This window comes from Harpia harpyja, chromosome 2, assembly GCF_026419915.1.
Source record: "Harpia harpyja isolate bHarHar1 chromosome 2, bHarHar1 primary haplotype, whole genome shotgun sequence".
Lineage (NCBI taxonomy): Eukaryota > Metazoa > Chordata > Aves > Accipitriformes > Accipitridae > Harpia > Harpia harpyja.
Window position 1 is genome coordinate 70,050,181 of NC_068941.1, and position 16,013 is coordinate 70,066,193.

General features: G+C 41.7%; 1 long non-coding RNA gene across 1 annotated transcript; it reads left to right on the plus strand.

Annotated features, from left to right (window-relative positions):
• Window positions 1-12,195: 12,195 nt before the first annotated feature.
• On the plus strand, window positions 12,196-15,301 carry LOC128138809 (uncharacterized). Its single transcript, XR_008234158.1, has 2 exons — window positions 12,196-14,076; window positions 14,313-15,301. It is a non-coding gene; the product is annotated as an uncharacterized LOC128138809 (long non-coding RNA).
• Window positions 15,302-16,013: the final 712 nt, after the last annotated feature.

Genomic DNA, 16,013 nt, shown 5'->3' on the forward strand with positions numbered 1-16,013 from the left:
CTACAGTCACAGTCGTTATTTGCTGTACAAACACATCCTTGGAGAAATGTAATATAACTTGGCCACCGAGTCCTTGTGGCTATAAGGAGATGTAAATTTCTTTTCTTTGTCTCCCTCTCTCTCTTCCTCCCTGCCCCCCCCCCTTTTTTTTTAATCGAGAGTATGCTATATGTCAGTTTTTCCAGTCAGTAAAGCTCATCCACAAGCTTGGGAGCCAAAACTCTGCAGCTCACTGCCTCAATATTCAGTATATTGGAGCAGCCAGTGAAAACCACAAGGCCTTAGTGATACCTTTCTTCCTGGTTTTTGATGTTGTTGTTCAGTGCCTGAATGAGTGTAAATTACTGATTCAAATGACTAGTCACATAACACGAACATTAGAACTATTGTTACGAGAGTTTAGGGAGGTGTATGGTTATGGTGGCAGCTAAAATAAGCATTTGATGAATAATATCCTGAAACTGAATAAAGAAAACAGCAGTTGCCTTCTCTGAGAGGAAGAAACCTCTACTTTTTATGTTCTCGTAATAAATTATCTGCTGCAAATAATTCAGTTGCTTCTACTATAGATTGAACTGCTTTCTCAGGTAGTGTTTCTCCTGTCTTCGAAATGTTTCCCATTTGAAATCAAGCTGAAAATTTCAACAAAGCTCTATAAACAAGTATCCAGGGAAAGAATTAAGTGGTTTGTTCTGATTTTGACCTTTTAAACTTTTTTTTACTTAAAAAAAAAAAATTTTAAGATGATGGCTTTAATTGAAAAAAAAAAAAGAAAAAACGCATTTTTAATTTGTGTGTCATTACATCTCTTCGCAAATCTTAGTGGTGCCACCTGAAGTCAGGAAATGTAAAATACTTTGAGAAATGTGCCCCATCATGTGTATAAACTCTTGAATTAAATATTTGTGTTATGTTAAGTTTGGTAAGCTCGTGTACCAGTTTTCAGTTTTGTTTGCTTGCTTTGACCCTTAAATGTCTTCAGTTAGTATTTTTTTAGAGATGGAAGCATTATATAATGTCACTATAAATATAATGAAATTTTAAGTAATTCAAATGGCAATATACTTTCAAGTAAATGGAGAAGAATTGGTTATTTAGGAGATTCAGTAGATAAAAAGTATTTTCCAAAGAAGAGTATAAATCACTTATTCTCTATTCACTAATATCTATAATAAAGTAGTGAAATAATATTGGAACATACAGCCATTAGCAGAGTTTTCATTTCCTTTGTATATGAGATATGGGGAGCTTTCATGGCTATGGCACGTCTCACCCACTAAAAGTAGTACTGTGAAAGATGGTAATAGCATGGGCATAGGTTTGTCAAACTATGCAGAGTAAAACAAATATATTAACAATATTTGTCTTCTATGAAGATTTTTCTAAGATTGTACAGTGAAGTAAGAAGCTTCTTAATTAACTGCACTCCTTTTCCTAATCTCTACGTAGGCACATGTCACTAAAGGTTTCCACATACCTCAAAAATCTGCAAAAGCCAACTTGCTGTCTCCAGAGTCCATGTTACTAGTGAGACATCTAGGAAGGCTCCCTGGGCTTCAGAATGTACTTGGGGTTCAGACAGCAAGAATCTGTAGAAGCACCAGGAACACATGCCCATTTAGTGCAGCTATCTCACAGCTACTATTTATGTAGCTACCTATCTCTGTCATCTTCTAAGTCACAGCATGTGATTACCAGCTGTGAAATAGGAATGGGCAAGCACTTGAAATATTCCAGAAGAGCTGAGGATTCAGAAAGAGAAATTCAGGAGGTTACCATTCTTGCTACCTAGTCTGCTGCTCTGTCAAAAGTTACTGCCCTGTAGCAGAGGTAGCAAAGTGATCTGTCTGCTCGGAAGCTGCCACAGTTCATATAGTGTATTAACAAATACTGAAACTGAGGTGTGTTTTGAGCATTGCAGGTATGAAAAACGGTGGCTGTAGAGCTAGCACATTTCCCGTTCTGCTTCTGCAGAACATATATTCTGTTGATACCTGCTTCTGAAGACAGTAGCATTTGGCAATGGGGCAGGGTATGTGGTTAGACAGAGACCCCTCAGATTGCTGAAGTTTGAATCGCCAAAGTGACTTTCCTCCCTTATGGTGCCTGTAACTGTTCTGCAAGATGCTTTTCTTTCCCTCTGATATTACAACTTACGCTATCTATATAGGTGAAAGGAATGAAGGAGCAGATGGACTTGCCTTATAAAAATAGCTCTGGGATAATATAGTGCAAGCAAACTGACACTGAATGACCCATCTCACAGGCCCACTCTTAGTTTACTTCTTTTGTAGTATCTGAGATAATGAACAAAACAAAGGACTGCTTGAGCAATAATCCCGTCTTTTCACACTTTGTTCATAACGATTGCCTAAGATACAAAGCAAATAAAATCTACCAGATGCAGCAAATTCTCTTGAGCCTAAGAAAGCAAAATTGTAATGTTGCAAATGTAAATGCTGGCATTGCAGCTTAATACACATATAAACCGAGCAATCTATATTGTGCGATCATCATTTTTTAAGAAAGGCTGGAGCCCAGAGACTAGCAAATGTTCTCATCTGCAGTGTATCAGCAGTTCTCAGTCTTCAGCTGCTGTATAGATAATAATTCTAATTGAAGAATCATTACATGAATCCATATGTGAATGATAGATGAGCTATAGCCTTTTGTTCACGATGCTTTAAAAATTGAGTTGCTGTTTTCACTTTTATAAGGGGTGATTAGATTGCCTCCCCCCCCCCCCTTTTTTTTTTTAATGCAACGTTTTAATCAACCTGGCCTGGCAGGATTTGGAATCTGAGGGAAAAACAATTTCTGTAGCTGACAATTTTTTAAAACAATAGCTATTTAAAGGCTTGAATTGGTTACAAAGTGACTCTCCACAGAGAGAACCTGTGTTCAAATGTTTTTAAGTCTGAAACCAGTGCTTGAAGAACTGTGTTCTGTGTGCTCTGTAATAATCTTTTCATGTATTATATTTTTTTCACTCAAAGATAACAGCATACACTTTAGTGCAGTTTAAGAATTCTTTTTAAAAATCATAGTTAAAAAGGCATTTGCTCTGTCACTCATCAAGCATCTGTCATATCAAAGAACTAGTAATATATTGATGGATAAGCTTCAGTGTTCTGGACCAAGTTCAGTGTAACTGGACCAAGCTTTCACTACTCCTTTGGGAATCCTAAAGTCAAGTTCATGATCTGATTAAGATCAGTGTGATAATTATATCTGCTGCTGAACAGGAGTCTTTCATCATACCATATTTCAACTAAATTCTTTAGTGCGGCATCAAAGTTGATCCAGTTCAGAAGCTGAATTGCTTTCTTAACGTGGATGGTGAAATTTAATTTGCCTTTAGATCCTGGATTCAAATCCAGGCTGAGTCAGCTATTGCAAAACTACTTTATTTTAACCTAACGTGAATAGAAGGAATACAGTGGTTTCAGCTGGGTGCTACCTTTCCTATTACTTGTTCTCAGAGAGCTGCAAACATTAGGCTGCCATCTTAAATTTACTGCTGGTTGCGGGGGGGAGCAGGGAAACTGGTCTTGTACAAATAAGCAACAGAGGTGTGTGCATTATTAATCTTTCTCTAGGCATCCTAAGTAGGAACACATCACTTCATTTGGAATTCAAGAGCAACACGTAGTGCTTCTATTGATCCGTTCTCTCAAAAAGCCGTTTCTCAGGTGCATTTCTTGTGATCGAAGGGTACCGGAGGAGCACATGGCCAAAATACAGGAAAAAGGAACAAGGTCTCCAACATTTTGGAAGGTTTATAGATTGGTTATGCGTGTTTGGCTTTTGCTATGTGTAAAGCTCTTATTGCTGTCTAAACTCTTGAAAAAACATTTGCAGCCATTCTCACCCCTTACCTAAACTGTTTCTGCACTGAATTCAGTGCAGTGACACCTCCGTAGGCGGTGGGGCAGCGCACGCTGCTCCGGCACCGCAGCTGACCCATCGCTCTCTAATGCAGCCGCGAGGTCTGGCTGCAGGAGGAGAATTTGGTGCCCAAGCAGGGGAAAGCGTTCCTGCTTTGCTTTGATGTTGGGCTGCCAAGCAGATGTGACAAGTAGAACTAGTTTGCAGATGCAAATACTGTTGAGCAGTTAGTTAATCCTGTAACTAGTCTTTCTGGAGCCTGAGGAACTGCAGATGGAAAGAGTGCTTAGCTTGGTCTGTAACATGTCGAACTGGGAATGTAGCTACTGAGGGAAGAAGAATCTATCAAATGTAACTAAAAGGAAAAAACCTGCAACATATTGTATAAACTCTTGATTAAATACAAGTTGTCTTACTCCTCTAGTTGTTCTGGTTCTCTCTGTAATGAAGCTGTAATGCAGATTCTGGCTTCTGATTCTATATAGCATTTATTTCAATACTGGTAGAGGAATTGCAAATGGCTTAGTAGGTGGAGGGGCTTGGGATACAGTTAAAGATAACATTTTTAAATGCAAGATGAGGAAAATGTCTAGGAAGTTTATAAAAATAGAAATAGCCTGAAATACTGGCTGTGCAGCTGAGGGGGTAGTGAGTCTCCAGCAAGATCTGAGTATGCATAGTAAAGTCTTGAGTGGCTGCACAGTGCAAGCACCAGAGGATACTGTCAAAATACAGCTCTCATTGCATCACAATAGTAGCCTCCTCTCTACTAGTATTAATTTCTAGTACTCTATTCTCCCCTCACCCCACTGAGTATTTCTGGGTGTTCTTTTTAGCAGACTCTGCTGTACTAGTGCATCAGAAGAAGGATGGGGAAAGGGGGAAGGATGCCTACCAGGGTATTGCCTTCCCCACTGATGCAGAACTTCATATGCAAGAAGTCAGCTGGAGCACACAAAGGCAGCAGGTGCAAATGCACATGCCGCTAGCTTTTTTTGTTCAAGGGTTTATAATCAGTAAATGGATTTGAATATAAAAATATTTTTTTAATAATGATATAACTGATGCTATTAAAACTCAAGCTCGTATTCCATGCAGATGGCACAAACTGTCACGCTCTGGTTTTCTCTTCAGTTTTGTTTCTAAAAATTTCAGCTGAATGTTAAATCTGTGTCAGGGCAGCACTTTGGGTTTCAGAAAAGATGCACACCATGTTGATCTTCTAGCAGTAGATGGTTTTGTCAGGCCCCACACAGTTCCTCTCCCCTCTCTGAAGTCATGCTTAGGAATTTCAGCCTCATTGGCTCCAAGGCCTTTTGAAGTGAGATATTTCTCAGTGACTCTGTGTCTTCAGAAAGAATCTGTTGTGGCTGCTGGAGGTCTTTGTAGGCTACATACATTCTTCACAGTGCCTTTGTTGTCCCACAAACAGGGTTTGTTTACCCAATGTGCAAGCCAATAACACACAGTGTCGAGGTATTTTCAAGCTAATTTCGTTGATGCATATGAATGGGTGCCTGTCTCAAGACAGCAGACCCTTGTTTCAAAAATCCTCATAATTATACACTTAACTAATACATATTCATTGTTATTTTCCTTAATGATTGGTTCGTTCTTCTTCGCCCCTCATGTAAATTAGTGCGCAGACTCTGTCTTCTTCCTTCATTGTCTTCTTTTGAGTAGGTGGTATCATTTGAGGAGGTGGTCAATGAGTCAGCGGTCGTGATGTCCCCCTGTAGGAGTTACCTTTTACCTACTTCTTCCCTAATCTTGGCAGTTCCGTGCTGTTCTTCAAGATTTATTGACCAGACCACAATCCTTTACCTTTTCTGATTTAAACATCCTACTTATTTACAAAGTCCCACTATCTAGTAGTTAGTTCCTAAGCTCTCCCTATTTTACATATTAACTGATGGGGGCTGTACACAGGACTTTAGCAGCTCCTTGGTTATTTCAGTCATATTATACATATTAATTGATAACACCTTGTGGTGACTTCACGCAGTGACCTCTGGATCCATGTGCTCATTTACAGGTAAATAGTTTTTGATCTCTTTTCACACCGAGATGGCCAGGACAAACGCGTCTCTATTGCTTGTACACCCTTATCAGTATTAAAAGTTGTGGTGGGTGAAACACTACTGCCGCCTTCAGCAAGGCTGTAAGGCACGTATGGATTTGTTAACGGAGTGGAGCAGGGCTAAGGGTGTCCCAGCTCCAGCGACGGTATGCCTTGTGCTCTGCGTAACAAAATGCCATTGCACTGCCAAGTGAGGCAGGGGCTGTGGCGGCCCTTCTGCAGGTGTAAGCTCGGCAGAAGTGAACTGTGCAGCTGGCCTTGGGTTATTCGGTCTGCTGATCCAGAAGGGAGTTGTGTTGTCTCTTTTCTAGATGCAATGGCTCTGCAGCGGGCTCAGGAAAGAGAGGCAATAACAATGTATTTTTGTCATGGAAGCAAGTAGCCGTGACTCACAAGGCTCCTGGGGCACCACTTAGCAGAGTTAAAAGATGCTGTTTTCATTTAGTCGCTATATAACTGCATTTCTGAGTCTCCCTGTTCACTTTGTACTTGCATAAGCTCCTCTTCCTGCATTTCCAGGTCCTAATTTTCCCCTACCTTGCACTTTCCGTAGATTTTTATATCCGTGCAAGTGGTGGTAAAACTCAGCTCTTTCGATGTGAGAGCATTTAGCATATATGCTGCATTTACTTGGTACAAGCATAGAAGGCCATAGCAGGGGCAAGGCAGCAGGGAATCAAGCCAGTTGTTTACATCTTCCTCCAAAGGACTGGTAGGTCAAACATCCTTCTCCTGTCCACAATACTCTGCCATTAACAGCTGTTAGTGAGTGTTAGCGCATCATATTTTTTTCCCCTCGAGGCTGAGCACATTATCTCTACAACACTCCAGCACCTTGCTGGGAACGTGCCACAATTCTGTTTTCAGAGTGTTTTGTTAATGCTAGTGACCTTGGTGGTGTGACCACAACACCTGCTTTACCTGATAAGATCATTAATTTTTTTCTCTGCAGCCTTTGTGTTGAGCATAAGCAAATCTTCATTTGTACCTGGAAAACATTGCCTGAACATCAGCTCACTGGACCACTGACCTGTATCTCCCGGTATTTTTTAACGTGTTAAATAGGCAATTAGAAGAAATCACTTCAATAAAAGCAGAATGAACACAAACCTCTCGTTAGCTGCAATGGAGCAAGACGGTATTGGAATCAATCGCGCAGCTTTTCAGCTGTCACTCCACTGCAGCAGCAGCTGTCTGTCAGTCGAGGTGACAGCGGAGAGCTGATCTATACTTTTCTCTGAGCTACAGAGATAAGCTGCACATGCACAATGAATGTGTTCCCAAAATAAACACATTGGGAAGAGCAGGGTATTTTTTTAATGATAAACCTTCTTGCCCTTCTAACAGTTCCTCCTTCCTCCTCCTTTGTTAGCTTACCAGGTTTCTGTCACCCCCTGCCTTTTTTCTTACAGTGGCTGTGTGTTCTCCTTCTGACTTTTACCTTATGGGTTTATTTTTCTGCATGCTGCTGCTTTGTATTTCTGTGGCTGCACCCGCCTGCTGCATCCCACCTTCCGTCAAGGTGGGGCCCGTCCACAGAGGAGGCGCAGGCGGTGCTGCCTCCCTGGCTGGAGTGACCACGGCTGCAGCTGGTGTCCATAAAGTGCTGATCAGAATTGCTCGGAAGTTTAAATGGGTCTGAAACTCGGTGTGGGGTAGAGCTCCAGAGCTTGTGAAGGGGCTAGCCCTACTTCAAGCCCCAGTCCTTTGTGCAGGAGGGACTCCAGGGGTTTTGTATTTGCTTTTGCTTCTTTATTGATTAGGCATGAGTTTATTAAATGATAAGGTGGCTTCAACTTTCCCCTCCACACTGTTTGCTCCAGTTTTGTTGTTCCTCCACAGCAGTGCTGACATTATTTGCATGTACAGGGCAGTCCTGCAGCTCTTCTCTCTCTTCCTCATCCCTGTGCCGGATGGAGAGAAGCGGATTTCTTTGGCAGAAATCCTGTGCTATGGGTCTTGCTATGTGGCCCCATGCACAAGTATATCCTGATCGTATGTCCTGCGTGACAGGACTGTTCAGGCTGCCTTGCTCTCCAGTCACGCCGGGGTTGAGGTTGCTCCTGTTTTTCTGCCTCGCTCTACAGTAACAGGCATTTGTATTTAGGAGTCTGTGAGTCTTGGGTGACCTCATTTCCTCAGTGAAATATAGCAGTGTAAGCACTGTGTCATGAAAGTGCAGGAGATGACAGTGGCTCAGAAGATTGATCGTGTCACTGGTTCAGGCTAAGAGCACATACGTCATGAAAGACTTGCTTCAAGGCCTTCCAAAAAGACCAGTAGAAACTAGCAGCTGGCATAAAAAGGGGAAAAAAGCTGATCTCAAGAAACCGTTACACATTCAAAACCCCCCTAAATCTTTTCATATGAAAATTCAGTTTCATTCTTTATTTTATGACCTTGGTTGTACAACACTTGTGTGTGTTTTTAGTTTTGCCAGAGGTCTACAAAGCCTGAAATGGAAGCATGGATTTCTCCATCATTCTGTGAGATGGAGCTAAGTAAGTATCCTTCCCATTTATAGGTAAGAAAGTAAAGGCAGAAGGATCACCTCCGAGTGCCGATTGTGTTTTGTGTAGCTGTGCTGTTTGATGCTGCTTATGCCCTTAGGTTCTGTCTCAGAAAGCGTGAAGTAGCAGGTCAAAGTCTGATGCCCGAGACAGGTAGCTCAGGACACATGCTGTCCCTGTCCTTGCATCTCTCTCTTTAAGGTGCAGATGACTTCAACTCCTCCATTTTTAACTGTTTTCTACTTAAACAAGGGTAAATACATTTTTGCCTGAATAAGGTTTGCTATAGGATTCATGAGACTAAATACCACATTACGGCATGTATGGGGGTAAAATCAGCAGCTGTCGCTTTCCAGGCTGGTTTTGACTAGCTAGCTCCTTTGATAATTTCAAAGGGCCTAAGATAAAAGGAGCTTAGAAAATACAAAGACCTCTGATTTCCTTCCAGAGGTACAGTGGAGGAGCAAGGAAATGACACTGAGCCATCATCGTTTCTATAGCTCTCAGTGCACTGAATATGCACTGCCAGAAAATGCCAGTTTTCAGGCCTGTCAACAGATATTTTTCTTAAGTATTTGAAGTACCTCAACAATGATAGTTACATAGCCTCTTGCACACTGCCAATCCTACCTTTGAAGTCTATGGCTTTAGGTAAGTTTAATACAGTGTACTTAAAGCTAAGTAAATAACTTATCCACATGCAATGGAAGCCTGGTCATATTATAAAACTTTTTTTTTTTTTTTTTTAAGCTGTTACTTGTAGGTTTCCAGAAAACTATGTGTCTAAAATAAGGTTTTGGCAGCAAAAAATTCAGCACTATCAGTTAGTTGGAAACATTCTCTTTCTGGTTCTATCTCAGAGTAGATCTTTTTCTTTGAATTTTAACAGATAGAGAGTGCAGAACAGCAGCAGCATACCTGCATCTACACAGAGATTTGGTTTGTTTTCCAATGAGGTTATAATTTCTGTCCAAACTTAGGGCATTGCTGAGCTCTGCTTTCAATTTCACTGCAAAGTCTCAATAATAAAATAAATAGAAGGCATACAAAAATACCTGAAATTAAAGGCAAAAATTAACAAAACCAATAATTTCTGAGACTTTTTTTTTAAATTGTAATAATTTACTTTATTCTCTTAGTAAAAAATAGCTGCCATAAATCCTGTTCACTTAAGCCACACTTAATCCATACCTACACAAAATTTCCCTTATGATTTCACATTTTACATGAATGCTTTCAGTACACAAATACCTTTCCAAGATTTTTGTGAAATCTAGATAATTTTAATAGTTAATAGAAATAACAACTGTGTTCAGAAATGTCAAACTTAAAGAAATTAAGTTGCTTTTCCTTCTAAGTAACATGCACGGGCAGTAGACAGAGACATAAACTGTGCACTCTGCGTTTCAAGCCAACTTGTGTTTGTGCGAGGGCTGGAACATCAGTAGGTTATTGATCGCTACCACGCAGCTGGGCCAAGCACAGGCAGGTCCCAGCAGAATTGTTCGCGCTTGCCTGTGCCCTTTATTTAACCGATTGTTAAATGCGAGAAAGATAACCAAGGCATGAGATAAAACAGTGCTGTTTGGGAAGCCTTTGAACAAATCCAATTATATGTTAATAGAGCTTGCAGGAGTGGGGCCTGATCCTACCGGCTGTTGACAACCGGCAAATGAAATTCAGGGAAAGCTGAGGCTCTCGCTGGTACTTGGCACCATCCTGGGCAACGGCCGCCACTCCTGGTGGAACTTCATCAACTCCCTCCACATAGGCTTTTCCCAATAATGTTTAACCTGTCTAAACTGCAGACAAGTCTGATTCCTCCGAGTGGAGGTTTCTAGCTAACAGGCTAGCAATAAAAGAAAACAAACAAACAAACTAACAACAAACCCAAATAAACAAACAAAAAAAGGCAAATAAAAGAAGATGAGCACAGGAAATAGACAAATTAATGCATTTAAATTGTAGGCTTACTACGGCAGCAACTGTGTCACTCCATCTCCAAGCTACATGTGCCGTTATAGTGATAGCTTGCTTGTTGGTAACCACTCCTATAACGGTGACAATTTTTAACTAAAAGCCCCAGAACAACCCAAGAAGTCCTAGCTTATTTCTAAACAACTCCTAAGAGTGCTGATGCTCTGATGGATGGTGCCTTACTTGAAATCTCCTTTCCGGAAAAGCACAAGACTGCCAATATTTGTAAGCTTTACTCACACAGGTCAGCAAATATAATAGGCAAATATGCAGAGCAAAATACATTTTGATTGATTAGACCAGCTTTGGAGAGAAGGCACCAAGTTCTTTATTACAGATATTTATCTTGTAGTCTTTTCCACTCTCCTGCTTGTTAGTGCATATGGAGGTTTTTGCGTGTATTTTTAAATACTAATAGGTGTGAGAGACATGGGAAAGGCTTTTCAGTGGATTTTCTCTTATTTTAATTGAAATGAGGTCAGATATAATGCTGGCCTTATCATATCTTGTTAAGCTTAAATCTATGTATTTTCCAAGTACTTAGGGCATTATTGAGAATCAACCTAAAGTATGTCACAAGAACGGCAACTAAAAATCCCATGTGTTTATAAATATTTCAAGTGTCTGTTCTAAAAGCAAACATCATAGTAGCGAAGGCTTTTCTCTTTTATCTGCATAAGCGTACTTGGAAATATGCCAGCATTTTCTCACCTAAAATGGTCACCAATAGGTCAGGCTAGCTATTTCCAAATTCAATACAGGGTTCTTCCCGTTTGTTCCTCAAGCAAGTTCTCCTGCCTGCCTCAACTTCCTGGCAGATCTTCCTCAAAGCCTTTTCTTGATATGTATGCAGTTCCCGACAGATTAATCTCATCTTTTCATACTCCTTCTTTGCTGCTATGACCTTTAGTCGCTCTTGCATGCTGGTCTTTGGGTTTTCCCGATGCTCCAGTTGGCTGCAGCCAACTGTCAAGCAGGGACCTCTGGGAATGGTGATTCCTGCACCCAGAGCTTTGTCTGCACTGCCGAAGAGCTTACCTTTGTCTTTGTTCAAACTTCTTTGATCTTGACTTATTTTTCCATTCTTTCTGGAAATGCGTCTTGACATTGCTCCAAAACAAATAAATCATTTTCACTCAAACTCATCTTTAATACAACTTTTTTAAAATTCTGCTTTTGAAAGCAAAAGGGAAAATGTAAAGAAAGGAAAAGGTCGTACAAATAGAAAGCAAAGTCAGTCGAATGGTATAGAATAACTCTGATGACTTCAGTCTTTTATCTTAAGCAAGGATATTCTTTTAGCTCATTGATTCAGAATTCAAACTGATGATAGATGTTTTCTGTTTTCAGTGACTGTCTGGTTGAGAGCAATATCCCGGTACTCCAGCTAGCAGATATTGTAGTGCTAATTCTCCCGATGCAAGTCATGAAGTTAAATTTGCATTGATGGGGAGAACCAGGCTCGTCACTATTCAGCTGTCAGCATTGCAGATTACATGGTCCTAAGCCCTGTGCAGGAGCCAAGAAGTGCCAGGGACTGCTGAACCAGAGAGGGACTGCACGAGCCAAGCCTCCACACCGGAGATCAGAGATCGGCATACCTCCTTTTGTAGCTGTGATACTCAGGGTACGTGTTTGCATTTGTAATGGCTTTGCTAAGCCTCTTTTTTCTGGTGCTGTCTATAAAAAGCAATAGACTTAACACTGAGAATGTGCTAACTGGGGTACTTCTGGCTTGTGTCTATGAGCCTGGGTCTGGAGTAGGGCGTAACCTATGAGAGGAGGAAAGCTGCCATCTCCAGTGCCTCTGAGGTACAGTATGGCCAGGCCACATCCCCCAGCTGCCTCTTGATTCCTGCTGGAGGGTATGTCTAGGCCAGAACGCTTTTGGTAAGAGACTGCCTCCCTGGGGGCTTATTTCCTAACAGTCAGAAACAAAAAAAGACACGGGTACCTTGAAGTGCGATGCTGCGCTCCCTAACCCCTTTGAATGGCATCCACAGCTCCCAGAGTGTTTATAAAGAAGCTGCCAAAAGTCTTTTTGACCTGAAAATACAGACACCCTGAGCCCTATGATACGCCTGAAGGACCAGGGTGCCTCACTCAGAGGTGCGGGCAGCCCCCTGAGCTCCCCGGACAGACCTCAGCTGGGGCACCTACACCACTCGAAGAGCAGTGGCACCCTTGGAGTGCTGCCCCCTCCTTCCCGAGTCGTGGGGCTACAGGTCACCAACTTATTTGTTCCTCCTGCTCAGTTTAATGAACATTGAGGGGATTTTTTTTTCCCTCCTTGGCACACCTGGAAGGATGAAGTACATCCCTCCTCTTCCTCCAGAGAAGACTGTAAGCCTCAGGCTAAGAGTCTTTCTTCGAGGCTTAGAGAATCGCCTGGGGCAAAACTGAGAATAGATTTGTCATTTCCTTGACAAGTGGTGATCAGAAATCTGTTCAGGGAAGGTGGCACTTAATATTTTAAAAGTGGTGGCTGGAACTGTATTTCATGAAGGCCTTGATTCCATGGGATGTTAAGGTGCTCTAAGAAAACAGTGGCTCAAGACTTTCATGGGGACAGAGGCAAAGAAATTCCCTGTTTCTGCGTCTCCTTTGAATTTAAGTATGCCTGAACTGGAGGCCTAAGTCTTGGGCAGTTTTGGGCATGGACACCTTTTGAACTTAGGATCCACCAGAGTGAGGCAACAACCAAGCTGTTTGAGAGGTGCCACCTCACTCCTGAAAACCGTGTTCTGTAGGTGATGCTCAAATTCCCAAGCTATGCAGCCTGCTTGACTTCAGATGTAATCATTCTTCTCTGAAAGGTCAAGGCACAAGAAGGAATGCCTCAATCATTTAATCTAGCACCTCTACATCAAGTTTTCCTTTTTTTCCCCTCCAGCCTACCCTGAGTTAGCTGCTGTTACTGATCCATCCTCCTGCCAGTGGGAGGGAAGAGTCTTGTGCCCTCCCTCATGTGGCCTTCAAGGTCCATCTGATACTTTGCTGAGGTTTTGGTGTTCTGCACCTAGACCTTGTACAGAGAGCTATTGGCTTACCTTCCTAGCCTGTCTTTTTTTCTTTAACTGAAAGGTATAACTCCTAAACTGCAGCTTCTGACGTGTGCAGTGCTCTAGATAAGATCTTGCTGACCCTGTAAGACACTTCACAATAAAAGAAATTATTTTGTTGCATCAGTATGATTTATGAGTATTGAAATGTAGACAAGGATCCTAGCAAGGGAGATAGAAATCTGATATGAGGAAAAGAGATGCTGTTTGGGTACACAAATTGGGAACACTAATGTCCTTGTTACAGCTCTGGAGAAATTGGATCAGGTTAACCATATGATCGAAAATATAATGGAGTGTCACATTAATTTTAAAGACCTCAGTAAATCAGTAAGCGTCTTGAAGGGTGAAACAGATGTCCTAAGCTTGAATATTCATCTTTGTCTCCAATAGGTTTTATACTAATCTAGCTGTGTTACTGAAGTTCTATAAGTTGGTGAAGCAACCATCTTTCACTTAGTATCTGCACCAGGCACAGTATAAGACATATGTAAATTCACTGAAGAAACTGAATCATCAGAGAAGAGGAACTTTTCTGATGCTTGACTAGCATGGTAATGTTTGGTTTGTCTGCTTGGTTCACAGGACCTTCAGAGCCTGAGAATGAGGCGAAAGGGAGCAAATATGTGACCTTCTTGGTAACAGAGAATGGCTGCTTGCCTCATAAAATGGCGTTAGTTATGCTAACTGTGTTAGCAGGGGTTAGGAGCAGGGAATACTGGTCACACCTAGTTCAAGAAGTTTGAAAGTTGAAGAAGGGAGTACTCATTAACACTAGTAGGATAGTGATGCAAGGGAAGAGAAAAACACAGAACTGAGCAGAAAGTCAGACCTACCCTAAATAAGCATGACCCTGAGAAAAAGCCCAGAGGGGCAGGTTTGGAAATACGCTGTCTGGAAGAGACTTGGTAGAAGCACAAGAAACTGCCTCTGTTTTCTTAATCCCTCCAATGCCTGAAGGAACAGTGCTCAGAAATTTTGTGAGAAACAGCATTGCATCAATTTCTCCTAAGCACAGTAACTTGCAAGGCCTCCACATTTTTGGCCAGAAAGAGTCTTTGATTTGCTGTTTTGCAGCTGCCTTAGGATCAGGTTTTTAAACATTTTATAACTGCATCCTTTTTTCCCCCAGTTTATGCCATTTTAGCAGGCTTGTCTATGGCCGGTACATATTGTCACTCCTCTGCCAGGTAGGAACAGATTTGAAGCTTTGCAGGTTGCTGTCCTGTTGAGCAAGAAACCTGTGCTGCAGGAATGATTTTATTTATTTATTTATTTGCTTTACCTGCACACACTGTGTGTGTAGATACAGACAGAAAACAGATTCAAGAAAATACCTTGTTGAACTACGTGCAGCCACCAGCACCACATGGCTCCTGCTGCACAGCCTCCACTGGTGACCGAGCCTAACTTTCGCTGTTTGTCTATCACTGGCATGTACTGACCGCTACGTGTTCAGTCACTTATTTAACCCTGTCAAGAGATTGAAGAGAAAGGTTAAAATAGAGGTGTGCAAAAGATTACTTAGTACCATTGAATTTCATGTCTTTTCTACTAATAGATAAGACAATTTCTGTCTAACATATTTTTGACTGAGTTGTAGGCTATGGCAGCAAGAAAAGCCATTTTTATGTCTTTCTGCTGTTTCCTAGTTCAGGTGCTTTCTTTTATTCACTGTTCTATTTCTTTGCTTTGTATTAGAAGGTTTGAACATTTTGTCTTGTTTTCCCTATTTCTCAATGTTCCTAATAAAAACTACAGCAATAAAAGACAAATTCACTCTTCAGCTGGGATTTTATCATATATTTTTCATGCATTCGTAAATCCCCACCCCCAAAATCCACAAACAGGAAGTAGTGATTTAAGTTTAGGGATCATAGCAGAAGGTACAGCTGATGGTGTCTCGCAACCTTTACTCACATTATTAGCCAAATGGGAATAATACTTGGACTTAGCTGCATAGGTGCTTATTTTGTAAGCTTCTCGCAAAAATTGTTGTCTATTCTATTACTTTACTGTGGAATGAATAAACAACCGTATTTTTGCTCCGGTCCCTGTTATTGCATAGGCTTAATGCTACTCATAAGACTATATGAGCCACACACACAAGGAGGGCCGAGGACACGTAACAAAACCGGAGTCTTAAAATATCACCGTTAGATTTAAGAATCAACCACCTAGGCTTTAAAAATAGTTCTCTATTCCTACCTATTCACTTAAAGACAGAGGGCAGGCTGCTCTGCCAGCTGGGCGACAGAGGCAGTGGCGCGGGTGCTGTGCTCCGTGCCTTGGGGAGGGGATGGGTGGGCAAGTGCCAGCAGCACCACCGGACACGGGCGGGCGGCGGGGGCTTGGCCTGGCCCGCTTCTCCCTCTGCCAGCGTAGCCGGTTCGACACAAGTGGGATGCAAATGTTTAGTCCTTTAGAAGGCTGTCACGGTCCTCTCCTCGCTTTCCTTGAGCTAGGCTGAAGCGTTTTGGCCCAACTGCTGGGAGC